The sequence below is a fragment of the Pimephales promelas genome, chromosome 3 (genome assembly GCF_988280905.1).
Source record: "Pimephales promelas chromosome 3, fPimPro1.hap1.1, whole genome shotgun sequence".
Classification (NCBI taxonomy): domain Eukaryota; kingdom Metazoa; phylum Chordata; class Actinopteri; order Cypriniformes; family Leuciscidae; genus Pimephales; species Pimephales promelas.
The window spans coordinates 13,381,164-13,401,578 of NC_142771.1; the positions used below are offsets into that span (position 1 = coordinate 13,381,164).

Here is a 20,415-nt window from a genome sequence, read left to right on the forward strand (position 1 = left end):
AATCATAATTCTTTATTTATCACATCTCTCAATACTGATTAGACTAGTGACTCTTAATTAAAATAGATTTTACAAAGATAATGAAGCACTTTATAGTGTCAGTGTTACATGTATTATTAATTACAATATATCAATATCAATGTGTAAAAGGGTAATTATTGCTCTGTGATCTTTATAATTATATAAGGCAGGCTGTAAAGAAAAGGTGCAGGAATACATGGATTTTTTTTTTTTTTGGTTAGATATTTTTCAGTCTGGATTACAATTATCACCTGTCATAAATCACTCCCGATGCACAGGCAACGCCCCTTTAATATACGCTAAAAATGTCAACACCCCGCCCCCGCATAGACCACGCCCCCTTTCAATACACTCCTAAACAGTGAAAGCTCAGCTGAGAGGCGTCCCACACCGAAAGCCATCTGAATAATTGCACAATATCACCCCAGCATGCTGGACAGCGGGCTTCAGTCAGGGTACCTTCACATGCACAACAGCCACAGTATTCGTTTAAATAGCAACCTTTAAAAATTAGCTGCAAATAAGCAAGTGTTTAATTATTTACCAGAGCTGAGGTTGAATGAGTCAATGAATCAGTCACCGAGACTGATCAATAATACATTGTCATTTCGCGTACGGTCATGCACGGTGCAAATTAATAAACCTGGGTATGGTTTATTAATTTAGATGGGAGTCGGATAAGAAGTCAGTGTGCCGTGAGAGAGATAAATCGACATTGCGTGTCTTCAGACGGAGGGAGTCAGAGCGAATGCTGGTTTCGAGGCGGGAGGACACATGGGTCGACACCACAACCTTTCATTTCTGCTCTAATGTGTATGTTAAATACGACGAGGACTCCGATATGAACACTCACTCGCTTCCCTACGTCCACTTCTGACATTTCTGCGTGTCCTTGTTTTCCTTCCAGGATTTGGGGAGACGTTTCACGTTATGTTCACTGCTGAAAACGGGACTGCGGACGATATTTTCTTCGCTCATTCGCGTCTCATGTGGACTTATTATCAGTGAGTCGTGTATCAAACAGCGCGCGCTGTTGTTTTGTTTTGATTCTGGCGTGAGTTCGGTCGTTTGAGCCTATTTGACTTAACATGTCGGATTGTTTTTCTTCGTTTTGTACGTCTTTATCACGAATTTTCTCCCTCCGTTGATTCTCCGGACTGCTCCATTCGGGCTATTCGCGTTTAATCTGCATGCATCCGCACGAAGAAGGAGAAAACGACAGATAAACGACCGAAGGGGCTGAAGAATGAATGAGATTCACTGAAGAACAGGAGGAAACGCAGAAAGGTATGAACCCGAGGTTTATGATTTTGGATATGCTGCTGCAGGAGGATCGAGAACGGGCATTTATTGCCGCCTCTGGCATTTAACGAGGTTTATTTAGTGTTTTATTGATATTTTATGCTTATGTGGACACGCGCACTCATGATGCGTCAGACACAAATAAAAGCTCTCGAGTAATGATAAATATGCGCGTGTCATTCATATCCAACAAATTTGACACTTTGGTTCTACCCACTATATGATACCCACCTTTACAGTTTATAATTAGCATGTAGGTTTGCAAAATGAGCTATTACCGAACAAACACTTTGCGAAGTTGCTACTACAAATATTATTTTAAATTATAACATTTTGAGACGTTTTTGTGTTTTATGTTGTTTAATCGGACACATTGGACAGGCACTTTAGAGTGAACCTGCACCATTCACTAACATATAGTAATAATAAAAGTTGTATTTAAGCATTTTGAATGGATGTAATGAGATATCATGATATAGGCAGCCAAACAGAGATCCAGAAATAGCATGGCTTCTGATATATCATCCATCACATTTCTATCTTAAAAATGCACATTTTACCATTAATATCTCATTATATGTTATAGGCCTGCATGTAACTTGGAATTGGAGCACTCTAATGTTAGGCTACATAAAAAATCCAGTTCTCGACCTTTGCATGTCTTGAACGTACAGGCCTTCATGAGCTGTAATGTGAGCATCAATGTCACTACACTACATTTACTCGCATTAAGGTGAATCACAAGCGTCCATGGACACGTAATGTTCAATAGTCGTCTAGTCTATGCAAAAAAGCTCATTGCTTCCCTGATGCTGGGTGATTTAGGTAAATGGACACGAGTGGACCAAAGTTGAATCTCCTCAAAGCAGCAGGTTCCATTTTAAACGTCACGCCTCAGTGCGAGCAGAAGCCTTTTAATGTTGGTTTAGGTATAAAACGCCAGTTCTCTGCTCTAGGACTGGTTAACTGCCAAACACTCTCCCAGTCAGAACAGAGCGAAGGATTTATGCCTCTCTGTCCGAGTGTCAGAACAATTATTCTAAGCTCCGAGCAGATGAATTATAGTCAAGCATTAGCACAATATTAATGATGGCTCTCATTTTTATATTGTGGCAGTAATCATCGGAGGAATTTATTTGACTCGCTTCTCCTTTGCTTTGGCCAAAAGTGGCCAGTTCTCAGCATTTGTATGATGAAAAGGATTTGATAGATTGGCTGCATCTGTTTCATCTTTATTTTGGCTGAGCTTTCACGGCAATGGTCTGGATTTGACATATGGATCCACATAGGGATTCAGTCATAGCAACATTATTGTCAGATGCATGATTTGTCAGCCCATTTTACCGTGCCTCGAAACAACGGCTGTGATGGTCAAGCTTCCAACAATGATTTGTATTTTATCCCTCACAATGTAAAGGAAGTGAACAGTCGGGGAGTGCAAAGTAAATTGTTTAAAGGACAATTTGCTCATTGGAATGAACTATAAATGCTTGTTCTGTATGTGCATTAGTTGCGCTTAGCACTAAAATATGTTATAGTGCTATCACTATATAGTGTAATTCCTATCCAGTGAATAGAAAATATACGTGTATTTGCCGAAAAAGTGAATATTTATCTAGTTTAATTAATTAATTAGCTTCTTACGTGAAGTACTGATAAATTATGGAGTAAAATATTTTTGTCTAATTAAAGTAAATATGTAAGTCGCTTTGAATAAAAGCGTCTGCTAAATGACTAAATGTAAATAATATTGTAATACGGTTTTACAAGAAAAAAACAATTTCGCTCGTTTAAATCTATGTTAATTGCAGTGAATTGAGTGAAAATCGTTTGTTACTGGGTTTTTTTTCAGTGAGGTTTGTCTCACAATATTTTAAAATGTTTGTGCGACAGCAGGTTTGGTTTAATGTTTATTCAGTGGCAAAGCTTGCTCTGGGTGCTTTCCACTAGCACCCAACAGTTTGACATTTCCCCCTCCGTTGTCTTTGTTTTGTGTTTAAATGCACAAAAATGGGGAGAACCGGTGACTTGCACAATATCCTGGTTTGACCTTCTGGTTTGAACGTTACGTAGAGAGCTTGTTCACGGCATTTAACGCTCCTTTGAATCGTACCGTCTCCTATTTCTAGTGCACTTAGCTGCATTAAGCAAAGGTGTGTGCAGATGGTCCAGGCCAGCTGCTGAGAGGACATATAATTTTCATTTTCTCTTGTTCAGTGCACTGGCGTCTCATGAGTGCACAAGGCTCTTGCTTTTTCTGTGTTTTTTTTTCTTCTTCTTTTTATAACAGATTCAGACCCCTGTCTCCTTCTGTTCTGTCTGTTTCTCTGTATCTCTTGCTCTCCGGGAACCCACAGGGTTAGGGTATTGTTATGCTGTCAATCATCCAGTGTAGGATTTTTTTGCAGCTTGTAGCTTCCTGTAAGGCCCATTCAGAGGGAGTGTCCTTTGAGGTCCATATTGATTGCAGAATTCTGGGTATTGTTTTGAAAGTAGCTAAAGCAAACATGATTAAAGCATCATCAGGCTGTGATTATAGTTTTGATTATAATTAAAGTATAAAAACTCAGGTTTTAAAAAAATGGTTTTAAAGTTATACATGGATATTTTTCTTATAAAAACCCAATGCTTCAGAAGGCCTTTATTAACCCCCTGGAGCTGCATGGATCACTTTTATGATGGGTGGATGCACTTTTTGGGGGTTCAAAATCTCAGGCACCATTCACTCCCATTTATAAAGCTTGGAAGAGCTAGGATCGTTTTTAATAAAACTGATTGTTTTTGCCTGAAAGAAGGAAGTCATATAGGATGGCTTGAGGCTGAGTAAATTATGGGATAATTTTTGGGTGAACAAACCCTTTAAGGCAATACACATTATACTATGTATTAGGGCTGTGCAAAAATTAATTGCGATTAATCGCATCCAAAATAAGTCTGTGTTTACATAATATATTTGTGTGTGCTGTATATAATTATTTTGTATATATAAATACGCACACATGCATGTATATATTTAAGAAAAAGTGTTATTCATATATAAAATATTAATATTTATATAATATAGATTATGTATTTATATATGTATACAGAATTTAAGTGCAAATAATTCTTAAATATATACATGCATGCATAGGTATTTACAAAGTATATATACAAAATAATTATATACAGCACCCAGAAATATATTATGTAAACACAGACTTTTATTTTGGATGTGATTAATAGCATATATACATAGTAGGGCTGCGCAAAAATTAATTGCGAACACTTTATTTTAAGGCACTACATTACATGTATTGGAAAGTATGTATGTATGTGTCTTGTGTGTGTGTGTGTAAGCTTGTAGAAATTATTTTACTCTAATAGGTTTTGGTAGCACTTTCTAAATTATGCATAATTAGCCTACATGCAACTAACCTTAAAGGGTGGTTTAATGTCCTTTTCACAAGATGGAAAATCAAGATGTATTTGATGTCCCCAGAGTGTGTATGAAGTTTTAGCTGTATATAGCCCACTTATGTGAAATCATAATCAACCACCTCTTTAAACCAAACTGTATAGTAAATATTACTTTGTAAGTTTGTGACATTGTTGCATTTTAATTACACAAATAAGTACTCCGTAACAAGAAGAACATCTTAAAATAAAGTTTTTTTTTTTTTTTTAATCGGTGGAGTAAAAGCCTCTCCAAGATCATGGTTTTAAGCGAAACAATGCATTTTTTGTAAAAAGCATCACATTGCAATGATCCATTTGTTGTTTTGTTTGTTTTAGTCTCTGTGGATTTGTGTAGTTGTTTGAAGTAAAAGCAATTAATTAAGGGTAGTCAAACTAATTAATAGAGTGGCAAAATCAGTGTGAATAGTTTTGGTGCAACAAAAGAAAAATGTTTGCAAATATTTTATTTAACTTGGTCTTTTCTTCTGTTAGTTCATTATGTGTTGACAGTCATTGCATTATAAGAATGCTCATTGCTGTATGAATGTTTCTTTTCTTTTTTTTTTCCCGCAACCCACTGGGGGAGACGGTGCGGAATATAGAAAATAGTTTGTGTGGATGCTTTCGCAACTGTCCTAGTTGTTGTGAAAAGGCACAAAAGCTGCAGGAACTGGGCGTCCCTTTTCGAGACCGCATCTGAGTCGCGGCCTTTGTGTCGTGAAGTGCTGTTCTGAATGTGTGGATGAATGCAGCAGCCTGTAACTGCAGGCGCCAGGCATCAAGGCTTTTATTCAGACAAACCCATCTACATCTGGAACCAGGAGAGGAGGAGTGTGCGGTGCGCCGCGTTCCCTCTTCCCTTTTCGCACCTCCGTATGGCACTGATCGGGAGCCGTGGGATGATCATGGAGCACAATGGAATGTCTTGATCAACAAGTGCATATGAATGGAAAAATCAATGAACGCTCTTTTTCATAAATTGAGTGCATGTTAAATTAGCCGAATGGGTCCGTCTGGACAGATAGCGGATTGTTTGGCTGCTGTCTTTGGATCATGTCTATCGACTCGGCGAGGGAGGGGGGTGCGCCGGTTTACAGCTGTGAAAGGCTAAAATAGAGCCCAATCAATGGAGCGTTGAGACGCGGGGGCAATTTACTAGGGGTATTGCTGTCAAAAGAAGCTCTGCCAGTGAAAGCTTTTCAAAACAGCTTCACACCCACTTCTGTCGCCAACACAATACCACTGTGTGATTGCTTAATATCACAATCCATCCAGGCCAAGACGTTGCCCAATTAAAAGCGCCTTTTTGCCGCGTCTAAAACAGCTCCGGTTTATCTAACATATTTAACAAGACACAAGGCTTCTCCTGCTGTGGTATTTTTTTTTTCTCCCCAAACTAGGATGCCGTTTGATGCCGATTTAACAGCTAAAGGGAAAGCCAGAATCGTTTCACTGATCATCACATAAAAGGGTGTTGCCATCTGCCGCCGGCTGAATAATCAACCATAGCTCATAATTTTGCATTTTGTGTGGGATGTTCTGAAACTGCAGTGTGTATAGTGTGTATGTGAGCAGTACTGAACTGTGTGCTGAAGCACTCCTGTGCCATCCCTAATACAAATTTGTGTGTGGAATTCCACACTGATTTGGTTTGAGTGAAATTCCTTGAAAACGTTCATTTGGAAACGAAATGGAAGAACTCGCTCGACGGGATACGAAATGTCAGTCATGCATCATTCCGTTCACATCCTGTCAGTCAGCTCCCCGCGTGAGCCGGAGAAGGGAAGTCAAGCTGAACGGAGTTGTGCAGGTGACGGGGGGAACGGAAGAGAGTGTGGAATGTAAAAGCTTGCAGACGTTAATAATAATAATTCGCAGACGTTCAACATAACTCCCAGATAGACTTAATAGCTACACTCCTTCTGAACGTTTTTTATTTTTATTTTTTATTTTTTTAGTGTGTTTGTTTCTATCCTGCTGTATTTGTGGGAAAAGCTGCTTAAAAAAAATGTCTGCAGATGTCAGCCAAATCTTGGATAACTTGGTAGTTATTTAAAAAGTCCTGAGAGGCTCCTAAGCTGCTGGTTCGCAGGTATCTTTGGATAGGGTTGCTGTCAGCAGAGATAAACAATAGTAAAGGCAATAAGTCAAATACAATAAAATAAAAATAAAATAAATAATATTACTTAATACAAATATGTTATTATTATGAATAATTATGTTTTAATAATAATTATTATTAATAATAATACACACTTACAGTATTAATACTCATTAATAAAGTTGTAATTATTGATATGTACTATAGTAATACAATGTAATAAATAATAATAGTAAATATTTATTATAATCATTAATACTAATCACATATGTATATGTGTGTGTGTATATATATATATACACGCATATAAATACAACTATACACACATATATATATATATGTGTATATTTGTATGTATATATATATATATATATATATGTTATGTGTGTATATATGTATATGTGTATATGTATATATATGTGTGTGTCTATATATATATGTATATATCTGTATATATATATATATATATATATATGTATATGTGTATATGTATATATACAGTATGTGTGTGTCTATATATATATATGTATATATGTGTATATATGTATATATATATGTGTGTGTGTGTATATATATATATATATATATATATATATATATATATATATTAATGATTATAATAAATAATTACTATTATTATAATAATAAATAATAGTAATATTATTATTACTATTAATAATAGTAATAATACTATTATTATTTGTTATAATAAATAATAATACTAAATATTTATTATAATCATTAATAATAACTATATATATATATATATATATATATATATATATATATATATTGTTATTATTATTGTTTGTATTGCAATTTAATTTTAAAAAGTATAATACATTTCGGCACACTCAACAAAAATTAAGTTACAAGTTACTGTGTGCAAATAAATGCAAGTGAAATTTGTGGGTTTTTAATGTGCTATTGTCCTTTTAAAAAAATATATATTTTTTGTCGATATTAAAAAAAAGTATTATTATTATTAATAATATTGTCATTTATTTTTTTAAACATTATTATTATTATTATTATTATTATTATTAATAAATTTGAACTAAAACCAGAATAAAATAGAATTATAATTTTGACATATTTAGCAAAACATGAAATAAAACGGGAGTCATGAAAATAAACGGGAGAAAAGATTACTGGTGGAAAGTGTTGGCTTCAAAGTTTTTTTTCCTTCCGCCTATTTCAAAAACAATTTTTCGGTCACACTCAAGCGCATATTGCATATGTCACTAATCGAGTTCAGCTCATAGCCATGTGATAGACCTGGCCTGATCAATGCGGATCAATATGCATGATAAGTGTGGTGTTATGTCATGACTGGTCATTTGTTAGCATGCTCTCCCAGCAGAGTTCAGATGTGTGTGTGTGTGTGTGTGTGTGTTTATGTGCGTGTGTGTTTGTCAGGGAGTATTCTGAGCCGAGGGAGGAGGCACCACAGCTAACCAGCGAGGGACTAGAGGCAGCTGTTTGTTTGCCTGTTTGCAGAGAGAGGGAAGGAGGGGGGCAGGAGGGAGCCCTTGGAAAGAGGAGTGGAAGGGCAGTGTGGAAAAAAGAAAAGAAAAGAAGAGGCAGTGTCAAAACATAGCAGGAAGAAGAAAAGAGCAGAGGAAGAATAATTCACACTCAAAAGAGGGAGAGAAAGAGCAAAAAGAGTTCTTTGTCTTTCACGGACACACTTGTAAGACGGACTCATTAGGTTATTTGTCTCGATACCAACATTTGGCTTCGGAATGATACCAGCTCGGTTCCTCACTACATCAATATCGAAACGACACAGTTGTTTAAATATCCCAATATCTAATTGACCTATGGCTAAGCCACGCCCTCAAACGCGATGAGCCAATCACAGTGCGCAGCTAACCCAATACACTTGGACATTCTCTGCTTCCACTTCCATTGAAATGAATTGGACTTAGTCAGTTTTCATTCGTTTTTTCTTGTTATTTTAAGTTTAAAATGGTCAAACAGTTCTCGAGAGTCTGGGCGACTGGGCATCTGGGCGATCATGTTTACACTGTGACCTGTACATCTCTGCCTGGATCTGAAGCTTTTCATCGACCTTCTCAACAATAAAATTATTAATATAACCCTCCAATGCATAGTTAAAGACCTTTAGGTGACTTCAAGATGATATATAATTTTTCTGTCTCCAAAAATCACCAATTGCCTCCTGTGAAATGTCTCCTACTGTGACAGCTGCCATAGTGCCCGACCCGTGCCGTGTTTGTCCGAGTGAGTGGAGGGGGCGTGGCTTAGCCATAGATCAATTGGCCAACAAACAAATCATAATACCTCCATGATCTATGTTGCTGAGATCATAAATGTATGTGGACAACCAGTCAACACACTTGACTTAGTTTAGGCTTCTCATAATTATAAACGTTTGTTATGAATTATCCACCTTTAGTCTTGAAATTAGTCTTGTTCAATTTAAATTCAATTTAAAACTGACATTCAATTTCAGTTCAGTATGTTCAATTATTTTTTAAATGGATTTTTAATGGATGATTTGGAAATAACAGCTAACAATTGTCCAGCATACATGTGAACTGCGCAGATACATCCCAGAGACAGCAACAGTGTCGGGCCAGATCCGTGCCACATCTGGTACATGTGGATTCAAACATGCCAAATGTGGGACGGATCTGGGCCGACACTATGTTGCTGTCTGGTAATGCACCTTGTGAAGATGAAAAAATAAAAAATACACATTTTTGATCACTGCATAATTCCCATTCACAACTTCGCTATTATTATAAAATGTGGTAAACATAATCAATGAATTGGTTGTGTATAACTAAATTTATACAACGGGGGGCTGTTGAATGCTTGAATCTGATTGGTTACCGAATGTTCTGAAGTGTATGCAATTAGTTTCAGGGAAACGCACGGCTAAATTAGTTCAGGCAGGTCTTGACCACAATACAGTTTGCCAAATGAGTTCAGTTTTTTCACAGGTCCTTACAGACTGCAACAGCAAAATAACCAAAACCCACAATGATATAGCAAATAAATATAGTAAACAATTAGCCTTTCGCCGAGCCCCGCCCCCCTTAGTTACTGCTGCTACCTCCGTCAAACAAATGGTCAAACACGGGCAGCGCGACAGATTGCCATGACGGCAAAGGGTATTCCCGTGCGTGTCAGTGACCTTTTTTGGAGCAATACCTCCGCGATATCAAGCAAGATCGAAGCAAAAGGGGTTACGGTATGCGGTGGAGGGATTTATTCCAAATATAAAATTAAGAAATGAATGAGACACGACTACTATTGATGCTAATGCTTACCAGTCTCAAGAAAAATCAGAAAAACCCCATGACCATGCTAAGTTACCTCAAATGCAACCAGCACAGCCTTGAAGATTTTATAAACTGGTTCAGTGGCTAATTGTTTGGAGTTCGAAATATATAACTTGCGCTGCATATTTATTCATTTTGCCTCCGATACAGGAGTAGCACGTTCGCTTTAACAAGCAGGTTGTTCATTACCACAGCAACCGATTGCGTGTCATGCTCATGCTGAATGCGATTTTCGTGTTTAAAAAGTAACTAACGTTATGCATTAGAGACGGAAAGAGGCAGAGAACCATACGTTATTTAAGGTTATTTCTATTCGTTACGATATTGATATATGAACTGATGTTGTCATGTAAGCTTCATGCTTTCCCCGTTGCGAACGTCCTCTAAACTGTAGTCTACGGTGCTGCACTGCTAACTTAGCTGACTGCTGCTCATTTTCCCAGAGAATATCATGGTATGTTAACAACAACCCTTTAGAAAATGTACAGTAAGTCCTTTGTGGATCCTCTTGATCTGCTTTCTCCGTGCTTCTTTGACTAATCTCAGTCGCACGCACGCTGCACGCGAGACGAGTTAACCATGTTCGACACATTTAACTGGAATTGGGGCGTCCACACTGTTTAATACATCTTAGGCACCGCTCGCGTTGTGTTTTGGGCTTTGGAAAGGGAAAAAACACAACTTCTCCAGACAATCTCTCGGGGTATCATGTGTCCGATTTACTAACGCCGTGGGCGCACCGCTTACTGTTTGACGGAACAGCTCACACAGTAACGGTTGCTATGATGTGTGATTGGACAATGGCCATTTTGTGGCAGGGGCCGGCGAAAGGTCAATTGGAAAAAGTTTTAGAATTTGAATTTAAATTTTAAGAAATTGTATGTATGGAAAGCACATACTCCGCCTCATGTCATGGCCATATTACCACCTCAGGTATGCCCTTCGTCAATTATTCCTTGCGTATAATAACAAAAATGACAGGGTTTTGCATTCACAGCTTATAGTATTTAATGTAGCTTAAGAAATGAAACTCATATAAACTGAACACATATAAACTGTTCCTAATGTACACTTTTCCCGCCTCCAGATTCATCGGATTGGTTCATTGTTAGCTGACATAACTTGAAGCTCACTAGTGCCTTAAAAACAACATTAATGTTCCAAGATGCTGAAACTACAGTGAGATATCCATTTGGTGCTTGTTTACAAACATGAACAATTAAAAAATCATAGCAAATATGGAACGTAAGAACGTGTCCTGAGCGAACAGCCCCCTTGGGCCATCAGTTACAGCTCACAGTCTGACAGCACAAAGAAGGTTCAAAGTCTTTATTGAACATTTTTAATTCAAACATTTTTAATTCAAGACAGAATCAGACTTCAATAGTCTTGAGCGTATTAGTCACAGAGCTGCATCTGGGAAAACAAGGAGGTTTGGTTTATGAGTGAGGCTGCAGACGTAAACGGAATAACTGAAAATCTTCCAGAATATAAACATAATATATCGGTTTTGGGCAAGGAAATAGCCATTAAAGGGTCATTCCACCTCTTGATAGATGAATGTGTGTTTAAAATGGGTAATTTATGTAGAAGAAATGTGAAACTATTTTTGAATGTGGAGCTTTCTATACTGAGAAAAGCCAGAAAATGTATTTTTAGCTTATGTGGATGAAAGACAACAACTCCCAGAATGCACTTGCTTCGCTGCCTTAGGAGGCCACGCCTACCAGTAACAGCGCGGTAGTTAAACAAGTCTAGAGCTGTGTCTGAAACCGTTCACTCATTCACTAATCCCTATATAGTGTATGGCATTTGAGGGCACTATGTCTGCAAGGAGTGAATGAGATGAAGTGAGTGAATTCGGACGCTGACGTTTACACTGTGCGTCAGAGAGTTGGAGCTGTCGCAGAAAAGGCTTCGTCACACGTACTGACAACTCCTTTTATCTTACGTTACTTACTTTATAAAATAATATTAATAACAATAACAATCATAATGACTTTATTTTGTATATATACCTCCGTGCCAGCTTTGTAGTTTCATCGACTGAACTTGTAACTCTCACGCTCACAGATGACGTGTCGTCAAGCGCCCTCCGGCGACCGTTATTATATCCGAATGAATACGCTTCCTAACGTCGATTAACGGATATTTGGTTTAAACTTGCTCGCGCGGCACTTTCATGCGCGTTCAGTTGTCTCCGCATTGGATTGTGGGAAATAATGCTTCAACAAGTGTACATCGACTGTACACTCGAATTCAGAGAGGATTGTGGGTAAAAGTAGTAAATGAATGTAGGTAATAATGTCGTTCACTCAGAATTCGGACACCACTACAAAATGGCCGACACCCAATATAGTGCACTATATAGTGGATAGGGAGCGATTTCAGACACAGCTTAGGTTAGTTTAGTGAGTCTCCGTGATTGGTCAGCCCAAAAATGTTTTTCGAGATCGCCCAAAATGTCCGGGATTCGGCTTTTGCGTTCAACAGTCGCCATTCATTATGTTTTCTCTGGCGAGCAGTACGAGGCTGAGGGCCGCGGGAGAATGGCGCGAGGCCGGTGGCGTGATTACCGATGAGCGACACCTGTGAGACGTAAGTTACCGGTCTCACATCTCACTGAGGAGGGGGGATTTTCTAAGCAATGTTAAAACGCACATCAACCGATCACTTGTTTAGCGTTCATATAAACACTACATTCAGATTCACAATGGAATGAATTCAGTTAGATTGAAACAAAAGCTGTGCATGTAAACAGTGCATGGCGACTGTAATGCAATGCAATGTAATGCATCCCGGACATCGACGGCCGGACATGTCCGGGAAAAAGAGGACGGTTACTACTCCAAAGTTACTACTCTGCTTTCTCCACAAAACAAGATCCTGCTAGCTTAGCTTCTAAAAAAAGATGGCTGACACTATGTGTAATCCCAATCCTCCAAAATGCATCCGTCTGCGTATTTAGTACCTTCGTCCATATTTTCAAAAAGTTTCTGCCGGTGAAATCAAACGCACTGGCACTGATCTGTGATAGGTCTGTTAGCGCATTAGGTCCAACCCCCTATGGGCGGGTTTGAAAGGGTGGGGACTAGTGGTTGTAGTCTTTACAGAAATTCCCCCTCTTATGCTACGTTCACACCGGACGCGAATAGGGCGTCAGGCGCGAATGATTTCAATGTTAAGTCAATGCAAAGACGCTTTACGCATGTGAAAAATTCCTGCGGCGCGAATGAGGCGTCGAGCGCGGCGCGGAAGACGCGAATACGCCTCATTCGCGCGTCAAGTTGGCGCGAATGGCGCGAATTGAGCGTTGTGCATTCACGCGTTTGACGCGAATTCGCGTCTGCCGCCCGAGTTGAAAAATCTGAACTTTGGCGTGAATTCGCGCCGCGTTAACCAATCAGAAGCCTAGCTGCTTTCTCACGTGGTGAAGTGTCTGGATGCTTCAATAAATTATTTTGTTAATATGACTAAATGCACGGTGGGATTATGCACAACAAAGCAAATGTTTCATCACTTAAAACATTATTTCTATATACGGGACATGTTCATTTTGTATTGAATGTCATTCATTCCATATCTAGAAATAGTATTATGTTGTAAAGACAATCAACATATGTGCATAAATTCGTGTCTGGACGTGAGAGAGAGAAAAAAATCACAGGACAGGTTAATAACTTTTGAAGGCTGGCTCTATTTATCATCAAAACAAAAATAAATGACAGCTAGATTAGATGGATGAGGGCGAGGGTGATCCTCGCTCAGATGCGGGACAACAGGTCATCAAACTGGGCGCGTGACAGGCGGAAGTACCGCTGACAGCGGCCGTCATCCAGCGCAGCTCCTGGAGAGAGCAAATGGTGAAACTCGCCAAACGGTTCGGCTCCGAAGGGTCCGGTGGACACAAATATACGGCGACGATGATCCCCACGCCGCTGTTCTGCTCTCCAGAGTAAATACAGAGCGGTAACTCTCTTGATGAATGCTCGGTCGACATAAAAACAATGGCCGCCAACGGATTTTGATTCTGACGCGCGTAAATTTCGCTTCAAACTTTACGCGCGGCAGTTTTGCTCTTGACACGCGAATTAACACTAGTGGTCAAGCGTCAAACTAGACGCGTCAGGCGCGAATTTGACGCGCGATTCGCGTCGGGTGTGAACGTAGCATTACACTTCCTCCTACAATGATGTAAAATGATGAAAGGTAAATAGCAGATTTCTCTCATCTCAGGGGAAAATGAGAGAGTGTTGCACGAATATTCAATAGTATAACTGGGTTGCTAACAATGGAAAGCTTAATGCAAATGGGTGGAGTGTCCCTTTAACTTGCTTTCTTCAAATGGACATACACAAAAAGGATCTCCCTTTAAAGTATGTCATTTTTATCAGCTGTAGATACATAACGTTTGCTAATAATTACAGTAATTATATATAATAATTACATTTATGCATCTTGTAACACACAATATTGGTACAATATTACTTTTTGTACCATTGTACCTTTTTATTGCCTGCTATATTGTAAAAAAAATTTACCACCAGTTTAATAGTGGTATTTTGAGAGAAGACAATAATAGCAACGAGTAATCGCTATTACCATTACTATTTATGTCATATTTGCTACACAATAGTTGCATAGAAACAAAGCTAGAACTACAGTTGCAATTGTTGAATTACAAATGATGCAGATTTCCTCTCCTCCAATGGATTATACAGTACGTGACATTTCCATCAGTTAGATCCAATAGTGTACAATAGTAAAAGGGACTGCTAAGAGCATCTAAGCTGAAGGGAATATGATTGAAAACTGTGTAACATCCCCACTAGCGCACATCACTTTACAGCAAAACAAATGTGCCTGCACTTCTGTCGCATCTGTCTAGTACTGTATATTCATCATAAATGGAGCAAAAAATGCTCAGCGCACAGTGGAAAATGCACATGCAATGGTTGAAACAGCTGGGCATCTAATGGCAGCAGATTATGTGGTTCACTGCGAATTGCAATGTATAACGCTGGCATTCATTTTAACACAAGCAGATTTGGAACAAATAAGGTGGGTGGATTAATATACACACTGATTTTGTTGTTGTTCCTTTTTTCCGGCAATATGTATCCATTTTCAATCCTGAATGTCATCCATGTCATGCATAGAGAGAAAGTTAGCAATGCAACAGACCAGTGCGAACCATGCCACCATTCCAACCGATTCCCTGGCTATCCTCATACAAATAGCACCAAACATTCTGAACAAACCAAGCTAGCATGTCTTGACGGCCGCACATCCCATAATGAGCGAGCTGTCCAATCAATGCGCAGCGCTGGCCCTCAGCAATGCACCTGCTGACCTATGCAGAATCCACACGGCCGTTACAGTGTCCACCAGTCAATGCACAGGACTAATATCCATGCAGTTTACATGCTGTCGCAATCTAATGTCAACACTGTATCAGCACTCGAACTCCTGGCTGATATTCGAGCAGGCATTATAGACGCTGTTGACCTCATTATAACCAGTGCAAACCACTGTGTTTAACGACCTGGCAGAGATGAGACTTCAGCCACAGGTAGGGGTTTTATTGTGTGTACTGTAGGAATGTTGTCTCCTAGTTAAAGGATGTGTTGTTATTTTTAAAACCTTTCAATTATGATTAGTACATATACTATTTTAAATAACAAAAATTTGGATAAATTAATTAGTATTCAGCAAGGACACATTCAATTGAAGTAAGAGTAAAGACATGTTTCTATTTTAAACAAGCACTTCTTTCGAACTTTCTATAAATCAAGTAATTGATAAATAATAATAATGCATATTTACAGTATTAACAATATTTTTAATAATAATAGTAATCATTAATATTTACAATACTATTTAATAATATTTGATATATTTATTATAACCATTGTTAGATATATTTGATATCATGCAGTCAGTTATATTGATATATATTGATATATTTATTATTACCATTGTTCGAAATATTTGATATCAAATATTTCTATTTGAAACAAATGCTGTTTCAGATTCTATTGATCAAGTAATCATGAAATATTATAAAGAAAAATAATTAACCAGCACAACTGTTTTCAACATTGATAAAAGTAATAAATGTTTCTTGAGCTCCAAATCAGCATTCATAAAATAAATTAAAATAAAAAAGAGATACCTATAGAATATTTCACAATAGTATTTTGTATATAAATGACATATGATTAAGTTTTCAAATATATTTATACAATAGGTATTAAAATATATTTAGTAAAATAATATATATATATATATATATATATATATATATATATATATATAAATATCATCAAACTGGTGCGGTGAGTTGATAGAGGACTGAAAAAAAAAAAAAAGGCACATGACGCAACGAATAACAATTGTTACAGACGACCTTTAAAGCAGAAGCTACATTCTGATTGGATGCGAATGAATAAATGATAAAAATAACACCTATTTCCACTTCCCAAATTTCAGTGGCTTTACAATGCATTAACCGTTCTTTCTGCCCGGTCATGGTCTCGGTGCAAATAAAAACACTTGGCATTTAAGTACCTCTAATTTTTTTTTTCTTCTTTTGTTAAAATGAGTCATCCTTCTTTTCCCTTGGATTCTTGTTTTCACAGTGGCTTGATTTCTCCCAAAGATTGCTTATATTGATCGCCTGAATTAATGTAGTTTCAGCTTAAACAGAGGGTCGCGCGGCTATGCAGAGCTCGACATGTTGATGAACTCTAATGCTTTGAAGGTACAATATCGATCGGGGTATCCACACTATTTTTCTGTTATTTGTCTGAAAAGGGATTGATTCTTCGAGTGCGATGTTACGCGCTGTAGGTGGGTGTGCGCATGTAAATGAGTGTGTGGGTGTGTATCTGTGCCCCAGCTTTGATTGGTGATTGCATCTGTTAAACACTGCAATATTTTCTATTTTAGAGGCAACCAATTTAGAATTAGGCACCTTCACACTTGACTTGGGTGGGCAATATGGCAAAAATATCTTATCACCATTTTTTCAGGAAAATCACAATTCACTTTTTTTTAATTATTTTTTTATCACAACTTTTTCATGTTGGTTTTACTATTTTTACTAAGTGCCTGAGAATTACAGCCAAACTAATGTCCCTATTTTTAAAAAAACAAAGCCTAGGTATCAAATATAAAATAAACAAGAATGGCAGACATTTAGGCCAAAGTGGCGAAGATAAAAATCTATGTCAGTATTTTATTTGTTATTAAAACAATAAGAACAAAGATACACATTACTTAACTTAATATATAAGTGAAATAATCTGTGCTTTATTTTTTTAGATACAGTAAGTGTACTGTATTTAGCAGTTGCATTGAAGAAAATAATTAAATGAACAAATAGACTTTCACATATAAATTATACAGTAATTCTTATTAAAGCTACTATTAAAGTTCTCAGTCAGTGAGTGATTTTTCTCTTTGCGTTTTGTTGTTTTATTAACATTTAAAGGGATAGTTCCCCCCAAAAATGAAAATTGTCATCCTTTACTCTCTCAAGGTGTTTTAAACCCCAAAAAGTTTCTTTCCTCTATTTGAAAATAAAAGTTATTTTGAAGAATGGGTAACCAAACAGTTGCTTTTTTATTTCTCCTATGGCAGTCAGTCATCCTTCAAAATATGTTCTTCTATGTTCAGCTCAAGAAAGAAATGAGTACAGGTTTGGAACAACATTAGAGTGAGTAAATAATGACAGAATTTTCATTTTTGGTGAACTATCCCTTGATGGACAAGCGACCAGCTTGTTTGCTATATGTCGCTTTAAAGTACATGCAAATAATGAACTTTTGTGAATTGCAGTTTCAGTTTCAAGATGTGCATGCACGTCGATATGTACACGATACTACGATATTTCTTCGAAAGCAGATCGTGATCAAAAATCTTAATACCACACACCCCTAAACCACCCTCCACTAAATTGCAAATACAAGCACACACACTCGAGCACAAGGCATGATTTCTCACACGCAGCCGCTCGCGTACACAAATTTTGCCGTAAAACGGGCTGACACATGAGTCACTGATCCCATGTCCCGTATAGGGAGCTCTGTCAGACTGCCGCGTCTCTGAGTGGGACTGGAAACCCAGTTGTGGAACTAATTAGCTTTGCTTAACTGAGGATGGATATGGATTGCTCCTGACAGCTGTCTGCTCTCATTCATTTGTGGAAGAGACACATTTATTTGGAGATGCTTGTATTTTCTCTCTTGTTCAGTCGTTTTACAAAGCCGAGGCCCTGGTCAGAGGTGCGGCCAGGTCCCTGGAGATGTCCAACAAGGTCAGAGGCATGGGAGCCTGCCGTTTCACTCCCGATTCATTCTCGCACTCCAATCGCAATCCTCTCACAGTCACCTTTCCTTTCGGGCGTGTGCACGAGCGCGCCGGTGCCCGTCTTTGCACCTGTGCATCAATGCAGTGGTGCATAGACCCACCCAGCATGTGTTCTTAGATTCCTCTTCCTCTGCACTTAAACGTCCTTGTGTATAAATAGCAATCAACCTGACCCTCGTGCACCCAGATATTGAGCCTTTTTCAGGGTAGTAAGCTTTTGTGCCGAATCCCTCGCTGGCGGGGAAGGGTTGTGGAGGAGGGGGAAGTGGAGGCGGATTCCAGCTGCACCGGGGCTTGATGGGATTTATGACCCATCCTGAGCTTTTCTCTCCGCTGGCGCCTTTCCCATTGGTTAGAATTAACAAGCAAGGGAAAGGGAAAACAAACAAACAAACAAATTACAGGGGAACAAACCGAGGAGGTAATAAGCATGTCGGGACATGCAAAGCTCGCTGTACGTGCTTGGGCGGATGGGGGAGGGTGGATGAAGGCTCGCTGGTGTAGCAGAACCCGTCTCCACCCCCTTCGCATCCTCTATTCTCATCTGTTTCATCTCCGTCCCGCACTTTTCTCGCTCTATCTCTTCATCCGGTGGTTCACGTGGGCAGCGGGAGACAGATGGGCGGATGATGGATCTGACGTGATAGACAGCAGGCTGATGGATGGGCACCGGGCTGATACGGGATTAATGCGTAGCGGAGGCCACGGCCGCCCAGCGGAGGGCTTGCTGATAGATAGATAAAACAGACGAGCAGATAAACAAGAGAGCACTAATCCACGCCCCCTTGATGGACAGAAAATCAAAGGCAGGGGAAGGAGTGGCGATGGAAAGGTGGGCCTTTGTAGTCGACCGAAGCCCAGAGAAATGACCGACAGCGGAAAGAGGCAAGAAGAGGGAGAGGAAATGTTGGGAGACTTGGAGGTGGAGGTTTTGGATGCATTTGAGTTGATGTCTTTGGGTGAGAACAAAAGCATGGACTTCTGAGTGGCAAATTTTGTCAGCTTATAAACCACTATCAGGCACTTACCGGCCTTAAATCTATGATCCAGTAAGCCCCTGCTGGTAGAACTACACCATCTGTGGGAAAAGCAAATTTTTCTCCATTCAAGAGTAGGCATATAGAGCTGGTAAGTCCCGCCCATCCGTAAAACTCCAAGTGGACCTCTAGGTTGAAAAAGCATCAATGCAAGTGAATGAGAGAAAATAATTATTTTCTGATCCCGTTTGAATTGTGCCATGAATGTGAACGCATGTTGTCTGGAAATTTTTTATATAATTTCTCATGTAACGAGTTTGACAGTATATTGTATGATTCTTTGGCTAGCAGTTGTGGAATAGACATAACGAGTAAGACTACACGTTTGCCTAAACTAGTTTGTCCTCTCCCTGAAAGAAGGCGGTGAAGTGCACCAAAGAGACAGGGATGTTTAGCGGGATCCGTGTGCTATTGGTGGTGACGTATATCAAACACGTCGAAAGCAGCGAAGAGTTGTAGTCGTAGAAGTGCTCGCACACATTCTTTACACGAAAAATTATGTAAAAAATTCACAGACGACATATGTTCGCATTCATTGCAAAATTCAAACGGGATTAGAAAATAATTATTTTCTCTCATTCACTTGCATTGACGATTTTTCAACATAGAGGTCCAGCGGGGTTAGCGGAAGGGGCGGGACTTACCAGCTCTATTCTGATAAACTATTTTTTACAAAGTTAATATTTATTTACCCTTTTTTTTCAGATGAACCTCCATAAGGTGCTGTCACATTTTCTGTAGTTTGGCAAATCAAGACATTTTAATAGGAATTTTGCATAAGGTCGAAAGATTTGTCCTACAGGTTTCACATCAGGTTCAAGTTGGTCAC

At 38.6% G+C, this 20,415-nt stretch overlaps 1 protein-coding gene across 2 annotated transcripts in view; it reads left to right on the top strand.

Annotated features, from left to right (window-relative positions):
• The first annotated feature begins 410 nt into the window (after positions 1-410).
• Positions 411-20,415, top strand: part of adgrl1a (adhesion G protein-coupled receptor L1a) — a 232,828-nt gene continuing 212,823 nt past the window's right edge. For both annotated transcript variants that reach the window (XM_089128282.1, XM_089128281.1), the window contains exon 1: positions 411-1,308. The gene's annotated coding sequence lies outside the window, so the exon portion shown is untranslated. The remainder of the gene's footprint in view (positions 1,309-20,415) is intronic.